This window comes from Vulpes vulpes, chromosome 3 (genome assembly GCF_048418805.1).
Source record: "Vulpes vulpes isolate BD-2025 chromosome 3, VulVul3, whole genome shotgun sequence".
Taxonomy (NCBI): domain Eukaryota; kingdom Metazoa; phylum Chordata; class Mammalia; order Carnivora; family Canidae; genus Vulpes; species Vulpes vulpes.
In genome coordinates this window covers 19,938,734-19,952,239 of record NC_132782.1, presented here as the reverse complement: position 1 = coordinate 19,952,239, position 13,506 = coordinate 19,938,734, and the positions used below count along the sequence as shown (strand labels likewise).

Sequence of the window (13,506 nt, the reverse complement as noted above, 5' to 3'; positions counted from 1 at the left end):
TCTCTCTCCATCTCTTATACATAAATAAATAAAATCTTAAAAAAAAAAAAAAAAAACTGACTTCTCTTTCCCGCTTCAGGCGTGTGGAGGCCTTGGGGGGGAGGGGCAATTTGCTGCAAACTCCGCCTCTCCCAAATCTCAGCTCAACGGAACCTCCCGTCTCACATTTCAGGGCAGCAGAAAAGTGGGTCCAGGCGCGCGCCCGCCTAACGTTTTGCCCTCCTTCCTACCCAGGGCCAGGAAGGGACGGCAGCAGAAATACCGGGCTCCCGTGACGGAGCTCGGAGGCCTCCTCGCGCCTCCTCTCCCGCCACTCGCAGCCTCTTCCGCAGGTCCCCTCGTCCTCTGCGCGCACCGTCAAGCCCTTGGGCCACCCCGACATCCACCTGTTCCAGCATCCACAGCCCAGTCTCCAGCCCCAGCCAATCACGGCCTTCCGCAGGTTACGGAGGCTCCTCCCCTCCGGCTCCTTCGGCCCCGCCCCCTTCCGGAACTGCTTCCCGCCCTCTGGGCTCCTTGTCCAATCGTCTGCGACCGAGTGGCCTTTGGTTCCCGCCCCCTCCAGCCCCTCCCTCCTCAGGTCCCGCCCCCTGCCGCTGAAGGCTGACGGCATCACCTGACCCGGAGGCGCTCGGTCGAAAGGAAGGCAAGAAGGGGCGTGTGCGCGGAGGGGAGGGCCGCGAGAAGAAAGGGGGGATGCCGGGAGCGGGGCGGGGAGAAAGGGGTGTCAGTCGGATCTCGCGAGAGAGGACGGAAGCCTGTGGGAGCCCGTGGCCTTTAAAGTGCGGTTCAGCCCTTTCCTCCAGGGGTAGTTTGTAAACACGGCTGGGCTCGGGCCTCCCGGGCGGCCGCGAGAAGCATGAACTAGCGCCCTGGGAAGGTGAGTAGCGCTGGGGGGGAGGCCGCCGGGCTGCGGCCGGAGGGAGAGGGAGACAGAAGGCGCTAACATGGCGACGTCGCTCCGCGTAGTCCCCACCCCCCGCTTCCCATCACCTCGGGCGCTCCTGCCTCGGTGCCCGGCCCTCGGGGCGACCCAGGCCGTCCCGCCAGCTGCGCGGCGGCGCGGCGTCTGCGGCGGGGAGCCCGGCCGGCCGGGCGGGCCCGTTATAGGGAACTGGCGTTCGTCGTTCCGGCCCCTCCCCGCTCGCGCGCTTTCCTAACGAAGAGGAAAAAGGAATAACGGCGCCTCTTAGACCCCTCCCCCCGGTTCGCCTTCCCCTTCCCCGGTTAGGTCGGAGGTCTCAGGGCGCCCCCACGCCGCACCCCGGGGGCGCAGGGAGACCCCCGCCTTCAGCCCTTGGATCTGCAGGGAGAGGGCCGGCTCGGGTCTCCCCGCCCAGGACTCGGGGGTGCGGGGACTGTGTGTGGGTGATGCTGGCGGGGGGGGGGGTCGGGGTCCCCGCCTGCGGCCGCACCGACGGCCTGGGCAGCCCGGGAGCTGGAAGTCCCCGCCGGTTCTGTCCTTTCTGCCCCCTCACACTCCCGCCACCCCCCGCTTTTTCCCTTTGGGGCGGGGCCGAGGTGTGGGTGCAGATTGATTCTGGTATTTTCCCCCATTTTCTTTTCTTTTTTCTTTTTTTTTTAAACCTCCCCGCACGGACTGCAGAGCCTCTGTAGGGTAAATAACCTGTGCCTTTTTTTTTTTTTTTTTTTTTAATGCCCTAGGGACCAGGGCCGAGGGAGTGACTGTATGTGTGTGTCTGTATTTTTTGTGTTAGCTCGTTGAACCGACGCTAGAGGAAGGAGAAGGCGGAGGAGCTGGGGATCATTTGTGCCCTTAGGTAGTCTGAAATTGCTTTCGCTTGGGGGGCGGGGGGGGGGGAGTTGAAAACTGGTTGAGGCCAAGCGCAAAACTACCGTCAATATGGTAAAGGGATTACACCTGATGGACGACCTTCGCCCTGTTGACTGATAGTTAAATTATAATGTGAAAGTCCTCATTTCTTGGGGGTTTTAAATTATGGAGACGGTAACCGTGCGTTGACTTTAATATACACACTTGATGTCCAGACAAACCTGTACCTCTCTGAGTGCACTTTGTGTCCTGTGTGAAGAAACCACTGGCACTGTCAGTAAGTAATAGCCTTTCTAGGCGTCGTTTTTAAATAGCCATGTAACCTTGGTCCGTTGTACCAGAACTTGAAGGTAATAAGCTTGTTCAAAAGTCAGCCCTACACGGTTAAGTGACCTGAAAGGCAAACACAGTAGCAATTCCCTCTTGTGATTACATTTGTTACACTGATTTGAGGAATCCGCTGTAAACACTTTGCAGAACTGCAAGAGTATCTTTGTAAAGGATGTTTAAAAAAAAAAAAAAGAGATGCCCTCTTACAGATAAAGAATTAGTTAAGGGTGTTCTTGAATCTTTAAGGTCATCAGTAATTGAATAACAATTAAAATCTTGGTCTTTTTTTTTTTAAGATTTTATTTATTTAAAAAAATTTATTTATTTATTTATTTATTTATTTATTGAGAGAGAGAGAGAGGGAGGCAGAGACAGAGGCAGAGGGAGAAGCAGGCTCCATGCAGGGAGCCCCATTTGGGACTCCATCCCGGGACCCCGGGGTCACGCCCCCAAGCCGGAAGGCAGGTGCTCAACCGCTGGGCCACCCGGGCGTCCCAAAAATCTTGGTCTTTGTAATTTATAAGAATCTTACAAATTTTTGGTTGTTTGTATGCTGCTTTCCGAAGACCTGTTTTATCTTGCTTCGAGAGGATTACGGCCATTAGATTTTTAATTATTTGAAATATATTGTAATTTAGAACATAGATGTTTGTATTTGTCAATAAGGAAGGAGCTTTCAGGAACTGTGTGTGTGTGTTTTTAAGGTACCTGTGTCTTCTGTAGATACCATTGCATTTCCTGGAAATTCTTTTTAACCTTATAAGAATGTATATTTCATCTTTGGGGCACTATATCATAATGTATTAAATATGTAATCCAGAAATTCCTGTATTTTCTTTGCTTGGAGTATTTGTTTCATATTTTTAAACAGTACAAATTAAGATTATTATGTCAGCTCTTTAACATAACTTGGAGGGATGCTTTTTCTTGGTATTCAGGATTTAAGAGCTATCTGAATATCATTTTTAAAAATGTTATGCTAGGGGCATCTGGGTGGCTCAGTTGGTTAGGTGTCTGCCTTTGCTTGGAGTCATGATCCCCAAGGTTCTGGGATGAGCCCCCCCCCCCACTCCTTACTCAGCAGGGAGCCTGCTTCTCCCTCTCTCCTCGCTCTCAAATAAAAGCTTAAAAAAAAAAATGCTACACATCAAATGTCTACTACCTATAACTAGCATTAAGTCTCAAGAAATAATCTACATTTTTTCCTACCTAAATTGTATTTTGAGAAAGTTGGGTTTTAATGATTTAGATGTTCTCTGCTGATAAATTGTTAGATTATGTTAGATCAAATGTGTCGATTTTATCTGTGTCATCTTGAACAAATAATACAATCTCCCCCCCCTTTTTTTGTATATTTTTTTATTGGAGTTCGATTTGCCAACATATAGTATAACACCCAGTATAACACCGGGGCAGCCCCGGTGGCTCAGCGGTTTAGCGCCGCCTTTAGCCCAGGGTGTGATCCTGGAGATCTGGGATCAAGCCCCATGTCGGGCTCCCTGCATGGAGCCTGCTTCTGTCTCTGCCTCTCTCTCTTTCTGTCTCTCATGAATAAAAAAATAAAATCTTTAAAACAAAACAAAACAAACAAAAAAAACAACACCCAGTGCTCATCCCGTCAAGTGCCCCCCTCAGTGCCCGTCACCCAGTCACCCCATCCCCTCCACCACCTCTCCTTCCCCTACCCCTTGTTCATTCCCAGAGTTAGGAGTCTCTCATGTTCTGTCACCCTCTCTGATATTTCCCACTCGTTTTCTCTCCTTTCCCCTTTAATCCTTTTCCCTATTTTTTTAATATTCCCCCAATGAATGAAACCATATAATGTTATCCTTCTCTGACAATCTCTTTTTAAAAACTCATTGAATAACAGTAATTGGATAGTCAACTGATCCTTAGAAATTAATACATTTAGTACTTGTTACACTGTTCACTGTTATTAAAATGTACTATTTTAGTTTAACTTAGTTTTTCACATTAACTTAGTATTTCACACCTATTCCATGAGACTAAGGACTTACTTAAAATGCTGCATGTTTTCTTAATGTAATTCTTAATGAGGGATATAGTGATAATATTCACTTATTTACATCCAAGGGAAAACCCACAAAACATTTTATTTCTTTTGCTCTGTTTCTTGAGCTCAGGGTTAAAAAGTTAGAGTAAAATATAATTTCAGAAAATTTAAGGAAGTTTGTGGATTTTTAAGGCTAACAATAACTGAAATTACTTTACATATATTACTATAAATGTGTCATGTATTATATAATTATAGCTATGTACGTATTATATATACTTTTTCATTTATTCTTTTTAACAATCTTGAAACATTCATTTACATTTTTAAGTATGTTTAAGTGATGCTTTTTTTTTCCTTGGCATTTTGGCAGTGGTAGTAGAGTGATTAAAAACATGTTTTTTTTTTAAGATTTTATTTATTTATTCATGAGAGACAGAGAGAGAGAGAGGCAGAGACAGGCAGAGGGAGAAGCAGGCTCCATGCAGGGATCCGGATGTGGGACTCGATCCTGGGTTTCCAGGATCAGGCCCTGGGTTGAAGGGGGCACTAAACTGCTGAACCACCTGGGCTGCCCAAAACATTTTTTTGTAACAAGAAGGGATGTAAATAGAATGTTTTTGGGCTGAGGCTTATTCACCCATGGCTGCGTTCTGTATCTTAACAAAGATAGTGATTCTCATTTTTTTCTCTCTTAATACCCAAGGAATAGAAACAGTCCCAACAGTAGTAGTAGCTTATTACCACAGTGATTCTCAACAAGATTAATAGGGGAAAACAGGGTGGGAATGTTTAAAATTGGCAAAAAGCCAATTGGCACAATACCAAGTGTATTTTGGTTATTTGACTAATAGTGGATCTCATTATCTTGATAATACTACCTTAATTTACAAATTCCATAAATGTTCTTTAGTTTGCTTACCTGAACCTAAACCTTAACCTTTGTCATTCCAACTTCATAGCTTTGTTCTTCTAGTTTTGTAGGTTTTTTCTAATTCTTGTGTGTGGGCTAGTGTGTTTCTATTTATTGAACACTTAAAATAGTGTTACTAGAAATCAACTACAAGTTTGCCCTACTGACAAATAACTTTTCATTATTTTTGTTGCCTTCTAATTTTTGCATATAAATTATAGCTTCAAAATAAATTATAGCTGCGACAGAATTATATCATTAGAGACAGTTATGTTTTATTTTTATAGCTTTATCATTTCCCCATATTGTCTAACTTTTGTAATATATAGTGATTACATGATAGTTTACCATTGACCATTAAATTTTCCTCAATTTAAATGCCCAAAGGGAAAATAATTTTCATTTTCTATTTTTATATTGAATTGAGCATCTCTGTGCTTAAATCTTTTTATTTTTAGTTGTTTCTGTAGGATACTAATCTCAGTTGAGATTACTAGGTCAGAGGATATAAATATTTCTCTATTGCCAAATTTTTACCTCCCCAAAATGTTGAGCAAGTCCACACTGTCAAGAGAATCTGAGTGCAACAACTTTGGAGTTGTGCTGATTAATAAAGTAGGATTGCTTAATTAGAAATTATTAATGGAAATAAATTGCATTATTTAACAGTTTTACTTAGTAGACCATATCAATTATTCAGTAGACCAATCTATAGTTATTTGCCTACGAGTGATCCATGTGCTGGGACAGATACTATATATATATATTTACTGTCATTTCACTATTTCTCATAAAGATTACTGAAACTTCTGACGGTCTGGTAACAGTAATCCTTAAATTTGATGTAGTTTTACATGGCTTTCATGTTGAATGTTTCATGCTAGTTTGCTTTAATATAAGAGCTACTCTCTGACCTATAGATTGATGAGTTATTAAAACTCATGATGACATTTATTTCCATATAGGTAATCTTTGAAATGAATGGGTATGTTATAGTCAAATTGACTGCATTGTTGTTTCCTTAGTGTCGTCTTCTGGTACATAATATGTATATAATGTTTTAGGAGCTAGACTGTCATGGTTTATATATGTTAGTTTCAGGTATATAGTTTAGTGATTCAGCACTTCCATACATAACCCTGTTCTCATTATAAATGACAAGTGCCTGCCTTAATCCCCATCACCTATTTAAATCCATTCTTCTCAAACCCCCCCCCCCCCCCTCCTTTCTGGTAACCATCAGTTCTCTCTAGGAGTCTGTTTCTTGGTTTGTCTCTCTCACATTTCTGTTTGCTTATTTCTTTTGTTTCTTAAATTCCACATGTGAATAAAATCATATGGTATTTGTCTTTCTCTGACTTATTTCACTTAGCATAATATTCTCTGGTTCCATCTATATTATTGCAAATGGCAGGATTTCCTTCTTTTTTATGGCTGGGTAATATTCCGAGGGGTGTTTGTGTCTGTGTGTCTGTCTATATCACATCATCTTCATTCATTTATTGTTGGACACTTGTGCTGCTTCCATTGTAAATAATGCTGCTATAAACTTACAGGTGCATGTATCTCTTTGAATTAGTGTCTTTGTATTCTTGGGGTAAATACCCATTAGTGCAATTGCTGGATCCTAAGGTAGTTCTATTTTTAGCTTTTTGAGGAACCTCTATACAGGTTTCCACAGTGGCTGCACCAGTTTGCAGTCCCGTGAAGAGGGCACAGGTGTTCTCTTTTCACCACATCCTCACCAACACTTATTATTTCTTGTGTTCTTGATTTTAGTCATTCTGACAGGTGTGAGGTGATACCTCATTGTAGTTTTGATTTTCATTTGCCTGATAAGTGACGATGAGCATCTTTTCATGTGTCTTTTGGCCATCCGTATGTCTTCTTCTAATGTTCTTTTGTATTTTTTACGATTATTCAACCAATGTAACTGTACCATCAGTTCTCAATCACAGTTTTGAGAATCACTGTGTCTTTTATCATTTGTAAGGAAGGTTTTAAGATTATTGACATATGCTGGATTGAGGGTTACTCTTTTTTTTTTTTTAAAGATTTTATTTATTTATTCATGAGAGACAGAGAGAGGCAGAGACATAGAGGAAGAAGCAGCTCCTGGCAGGGAACCGGATGTGGGACTCGATCCCTGGACCCGGGATTATGCCCTGAGCTGAAGGCAGATGCTCAACCATTGAGCTACCCAGGCATCCCAAGGGTTATTCCTATAGTAATATTCTTTCACTTAATTTTGATACACTTTGAGAGGAGGAAAGAGAGGAGTTTACTAATGTTGTAGTGGGAATTATACATAACCTATACTGTATCTAATTTGTGCCCTCTTCGTAATGAGAAATTGATATCAATATACTCTTAATAGCAATGATAGCTAGGACTTACTGTAATTCTTGGTGAGCTATGAATTTCTATTTTCTTTTTACTTTTACAAAAGATAAGTTTTTAATAAGGAGTAAGTAGGGACGCATGGGTGGCTCAGAGGTTGAGTGTCTGCCTTTGGCTCAGGGTGTGATCCCAGTCTGGGGATGGAGTCCCACATTGGGCTCCCTCTGAGGAGCCTGCTTCTCCCTCTGCTTGTGTCTCTGCCTCTCTCTCTGGGTCTCTCGTGAATAAATAAATAAAATCTTGTAAAAAAATGTACTTACTGCTTTTTTTTTTTAATCTACCTTTAGAAAAATAGTGCTATGGGCATTATTAGATAACCAAATCTAAAATGATATTATTAGTAAAACCTTGTATTAGCACTGTTTATGTTCATAACCATAAATCTGCAAGGTCTTGTACAGTTCTTTTTAAAGATTTATTTATTTTAGAGAGGGAGAGAGCGTGCAGGTGAGTAGAGGGAGGCAGAGGGGGAAAGAATCCTCAAGTAAACTACCTGCTGAGTACGGAGCCTGACATAGTGTTCTATCCTACCCTTGAGATCATGACCTGAGCCAAAACCAAGTCAGATACCCAACCAACCAATGGAGCCACCCAGGTGCCCCTATGTCTATTTCTAACGTTCTGTTGTAATTTTAAGCTGTAAGACAATAACTTGCTTATCTTACATCACCCAGGGATTAGAGGTCTGGGAATAATTAAGACTCACTTAAAAAATAAAGTTTAACTTAAAACTGATATTTTTATTAAGGAATATCTCCGTATATGGGGCTGATCTAAATATTCACATATTCACATTTTCATGTATACAGTATTGGGAAGCCTGAGGTGTTCTTTATATCTGCCATCAACTTTGAGGAATTTTGTCAAAACGCTTCTGTACTCTTGGGAATTGGTGATAAGTGCGAAGAACATGTCATGTCTGCTGTGAGTGGGGCAAAATTAAAAGCTGTTTTCCTCATTAAAGCTGGGCTTCTGTTTTTCTCACTTTTGAGGCATTTGATTTCCTTACATAGATGAACTAGACAGTATGGGATAACATCAAATTCATGGGTTAAAGATTAAAAACCTTTTATTTAAAAGTTAAACTAAACATGTAGTTCTCAGTTTGGGGCTTTAAAGAAGGTAGTAAGATTAGGATTGATTAGCATTAGGAAAATGTATACTTAATGTCAAAGTAAAATACAGTAAAACTTGTAATAAAATTAATAGATACCATGTAAGTGCCATATACTGTGCTATGTATTTTATATATAGTATTATCCTTTATTCTTTTTGACAACAGTGAAAGTGATATATTATTTCTTGTGAACTAGGATCATAGTGAAATCACACCATTTAAATTTTTCCTAATACAGAAATTAAGGGGTGCCTGGGTGGCCCGGTCAGTCAAGCATCAGCTGTCAGCTCAGGTCATGTCATGATCCCAGGGTTCTGGGATCAAGCCCCCACATCTGGCTCCCAGCTCAGTAGGGAGTCTGCTTCTTCTCCCTCTCCCTCCTCCCTAGCCCCTGGCTTGTGCTCTCACCCTCTCAAATAAATAATCTAAAAAAAAAACCCAACTCTAAGATATCTTAACTTTGAAAGGGAGTATAGTCCTACTAGCTCATAGTTATAGATTTTCAAGCTCTTAGGTTTAAATTTTGTTATTATGACCATCATGATGTTCCCAAGACTTCAGGATTGCACTAGGATCACTTTTTGCATTTTGTGGCTCTAGACCAAGATACAAGAAGGAAATTACAGCACAGAGTTCTGTGTCTATAAGGTATTGCGGCCCTGAAACCTTATGACACAAGCCTGACCTCCTGAGTATCTTAACATTTTTGCTCATTCTATTTCCTATTCCTGCTGCATCTCAATTTGCCACATACTTTGCATCTTAAAGCAACACAAATTTATCTCACAGTTTTTGTAGGTTAGAAGTCCAGGTAGGCTCAGCTGGGGCTTCTGCTTAGGGTCTTACAAAGCCAAAATTTAATGTTGGCTGAGCTGTATTCCATGTTAAAATGTCTGGGGGATAATCCACTTCCAGGTTTATTCAAATTTTTGGCTGAATTCAGATCCCTTGTGGACTGACAACCAGGGCTGGTATTTGCTCATGGAAGCTAAAAGGCTTTCAGTCCTGCCCACTCCAGTAATGTCAAGTCTCTCTCATGCTTCTAATTTCTGTGAATTATATGCTGCTGAATCTGACTCCAGACAAAGTTTTCTCTTCTAAGATTTTATTTTTATTTATTCATGAGAGAGGCAGAGAGAGAGAGAGAGAGGCAGAGACACAGGCAGAGGGAGAAGCAGGTTCCCTGCGGGGAGCCTGATGGGAGACTCAATCCCAGGACCCTGGGATCATGACCCAAGCAGAAGGAAGATGCTCAACCCCTGAGCCACCAAGGCGCCGGAAAGTTTTCTGTTCTTAAAGTCTCCTATAATTAGATTAGGCCCACTTGATAACCCAGGATAATCTTCCTGTTTTAGGATCTGTAATCTTTTTCTACTTCTTCAACATACTTTTATTTGAATCCAGTGGATTTTAATGTTTTAAAGTATTGATCAACTTACACTTTTCTGCAATAAATATAAATTGAACTTTTCTAACTTTCTTATTGATTTCATGGAACTCTATTGGGACAGTGCATTTTTGGGCAATATTTTGAGAATGGAAGAAGCAATCATTACATGAAGAATTTTTATTGTTCCTGTCATCACTCTAAACAATATATATGAATTCAGAACATTCCTAAACACAGGGCAAAATGCCATTCTTAAAAACAAAGCTTTGCTTTAACAGGAATACTTATAAGACAGGCAAAGACACAAGCCTGAGGTTTAGTGGTGCCTGGATTAAGGGGTTTTAAGAAACTTTTAAAATAATCCCCTTGTTTTGTTCTATGGAGGTTTTACAACCTGGGGCAATGCATGGTAATGATATTTGGTTATGGGTGAGAAGTATGGGTTTCTTTTGAACTGTGGAAGAATGAGGATTTAGGGAAAGTAGGCAGATCATTCTTAGGAAAGCAAACATAGGGAAATTAAAGATATGGAAATTTTCTTAAACTTATCCTGCTTAGGTGTCCCTTGCATTAGTGTACTTTAAGTAATACATACACCTGTTTGAACACTGCTTTGAGAAGACTGTCCTCTTCCTGCCTAGCTCCTATCCTCCCACAAGGCCAGAAGCCTACCACTTAGGATTCTCTACTATGCAGTTGCCCCTGAATATGTTAGACTCTTCTAAGTCCATGTCAAGAGAGACTTAGTTCTTTTCTCACACAAATAGGTACTTTTTGAGCTCTGGTTTTTTGGGCATAGTTCTCTGCTTTCCAAAATACCATTAGCAGTGTTTGCCTCCTCCAGCAGAGACCATACCTCTTACTCTCAGGTTAACTATATCCACATACAAACATACCTTAGAGATATGGCAGGTTTGGTTCCAGATGACCACAGTAAAGCAAATCAGATGAATCTTTTGGTTTCCTAGGGCAAATAAAATTTATGTTTCACTATGTTATAGCCTATTAATTTTGTGCTAGTATTATATCTAAAAAAATAAAGACTATAACTTAAAAATACTTTATTGCTTAAAGAAAAGCACTAACCATCATCTGAGTTTTCAGCCATTTGTAATCTTTTTGCTGGTATAGGGTTTTGCCCTTGATGGCTTTTCACTGATCAGGTGGTGGTTGCTGAAGATTGGGGTGGCTATGGCAGTTTCTTTAAATATGACATCAATGAAGTCATGGGACTTTCAAAGTTGAAGTCAGTCCTCTCAGACCCAGTCACTGCTTTATCAACTACTTTTATTAATATTCTAAATTCTTTGCTATCATTTCAACAAGGAGTGGATTCCATCTTAAGAAATCACTTTGCTCATTCATAAGGCATCTCCTCGTCCATTAAGGTTTATCGTGAGATTGTAGCAATTCAGTCACATCTTTAGACTCCACTTCTAGTTCTCTTGCTGTTTCCACTGTGTCTGTAGTTACTTCCTCCACTGAAGTCTTAAACCCCTCAAAATATTCATAAGAGTTGGCATCAGCATCTTCTAAACTCCGGTTAATGATATTTTGAATCACAAATGCTCTTAATGGCATCTAGAATGATGCATCTTTCTAGAAGGTTTTCAATTTACTTTGTCTAGATCCATCAAAGGAATCACTATCTTCAGTAACTACAGTTCTACAAAATCTATTAAGGCTTGAAAGAACTACTCCTTGATCCATGGGTGGCAGAATAGGTGTGTTTAGCAGAATGAAACGTTAATCTTATACATCTCCATCAGAGCTTGTGGGTGTCTAGTGCATTGTCAATGAGCAGTAACATTTGAAAGGAATCTTTTCCTGAGCAGCAGTTATCAAGAGTGGGCTTAAAAAATTCAGTAAACCCTGTTGTAAAAAGATATGCTGTCATCCAGATTTTGTTCTTCCATTTACAGAGCACAGAGTAGACTGAGCCTAATTACTAAGATTTTCAGAATGATCTAGGAGCATTGGCTTCAACTTAAAGTTACCAGCTGTGTTAGCCCCAAGCAAGAGAGCCTGAAGCTTTGAAAATTAGGCGTGAACTTTTCTCTAGTTATGAAAGTCCTAAATGGCATCTTCTTCTGAACTATGGCTGTTTCATCTACATTGAAAATCTATTGTTTAGTCTAGCCACTTTCATTAATGATGATCTTAGCTAGATATTCTAGGTAACTTGCTGCAGTTTCTATATTAGCAATTGCTGCTTCATCTTGTACTTAAAAAAAAAAAAAAGTAATCTCTACACCCAATGTGGGGCTCAAAGTCATGACCCCAAATCAGGAGTTGCATGCTCTGACAGAGCTATGCAGGTACCCCCTTACCTTATACTTTTATAATTATGAAGGTGGCTTCTTAAACCTCATGAACCAATTCTGATAGCCTCCAACTTTTCCTCTGTAGCGCCCTCACCTCTCTCAGCCTTCTAAGAAAGAGAGTTAGGGCTTTAGTCTGGATTAGGTTTTAGCTTAAGGGAATGTTGTAGCAGGTTTGATCTCCTATTCAGACTACTAAAACGTTCAATTATAAAGCTGTTTCATTTATCATTTGCGTGTTCACTAGAATAGCACTTTTGATTTCCATCAAGTTGTTTACTTTTGCATTCACGGCTTGCATTCACTACCTGTGTGGTGCAGCTTTTGGCCTGTCTCAGCTTTCAACATGCCTTCCTCATTAAACTTAATCATTTCTAGCTTTTGGTTTAATGTGAGAGATATGCCCATCTTCCTTTCCCTTAAACATTTAGAGGCCAGTGTAGGATTATTAATTGGCCTGATTTCAATATTTTTGTGTCTCAGGGCACCGGGAGACCTAAAGAGAGGGAGAGATGGGGGAGGAGCTGGTAGGTGGAACGTTAGTACATACCCAACGTTTCTCAGTTAAACTTTTATGTGGGTGTAGTCTGTGGAGCCCTAAAACAATTATCCATAGTAAATTCAGTGATCACAGATCACCATAACAGATAAAATAAGAATGAAAAAGTTTGAAATTTTCAAGAATTACCAAAATGTAACACAAAGACATGAAACGAACAAATGCTGTTGGAAAGATGGCACTAAGAGTTGTTCAATGCAGTTCACTGAAGGTTGCTAAAAACCTTCAATTTATAAAAAGTGCACTATCTGTGAAGAATAATAAAGTGAAGCTCAGTAAGACAAGGTACACATGGGATGCCTGGATGGCTCAGCAACTGAGCTCTGCTTTTGGCTCAGGGCGTGATCCTGGAGTTCAGGGATCAAGTCCCACATTGGGCTCCCTGAGAGGAGCCTGCTTCTCTTTCTGCCTGTGTCTCTACCTCTGTGTCTCTCATGAATAAGTAAATCTTAAAAAAACAAGGTACGCCTGTATAAGAAGTACATATACAGTAGCTAGGGTAGGGTAGCAGTGGTAAAAAAGAGAAGTTCTTTACATCTTTGTGTTGCAAGTTATCAAAAAAAAAAAAAAAAAAACCAACCCAAAGATCATTGTTTAATGTCTTTCAAAGTCTGGATGGTAATCTGACATTGCATGCATAAAACATTAGCTGTATAGGCCAGGTACA

General features: G+C 40.8%; 1 protein-coding gene across 26 annotated transcripts in view; it reads left to right on the top strand.

The window, feature by feature from the left end:
- Positions 1-595: 595 nt before the first annotated feature.
- Positions 596-13,506, top strand: part of ATF2 (activating transcription factor 2) — an 84,997-nt gene continuing 72,086 nt past the window's right edge. For 4 of the 26 annotated variants that reach the window (XM_072751992.1, XM_072751981.1, XM_072751993.1 and 1 more), the window contains exons 1-2: positions 624-880; positions 1,666-1,781. The gene's annotated coding sequence lies outside the window, so the exon portion shown is untranslated. Of the gene's footprint in view, positions 881-1,025; positions 1,207-1,665; positions 1,782-13,506 lie in introns of those variants that run through there. The other 22 variants (XM_072751995.1, XM_072751982.1, XM_072751987.1 and 19 more) reach the window with 22 other exon arrangements.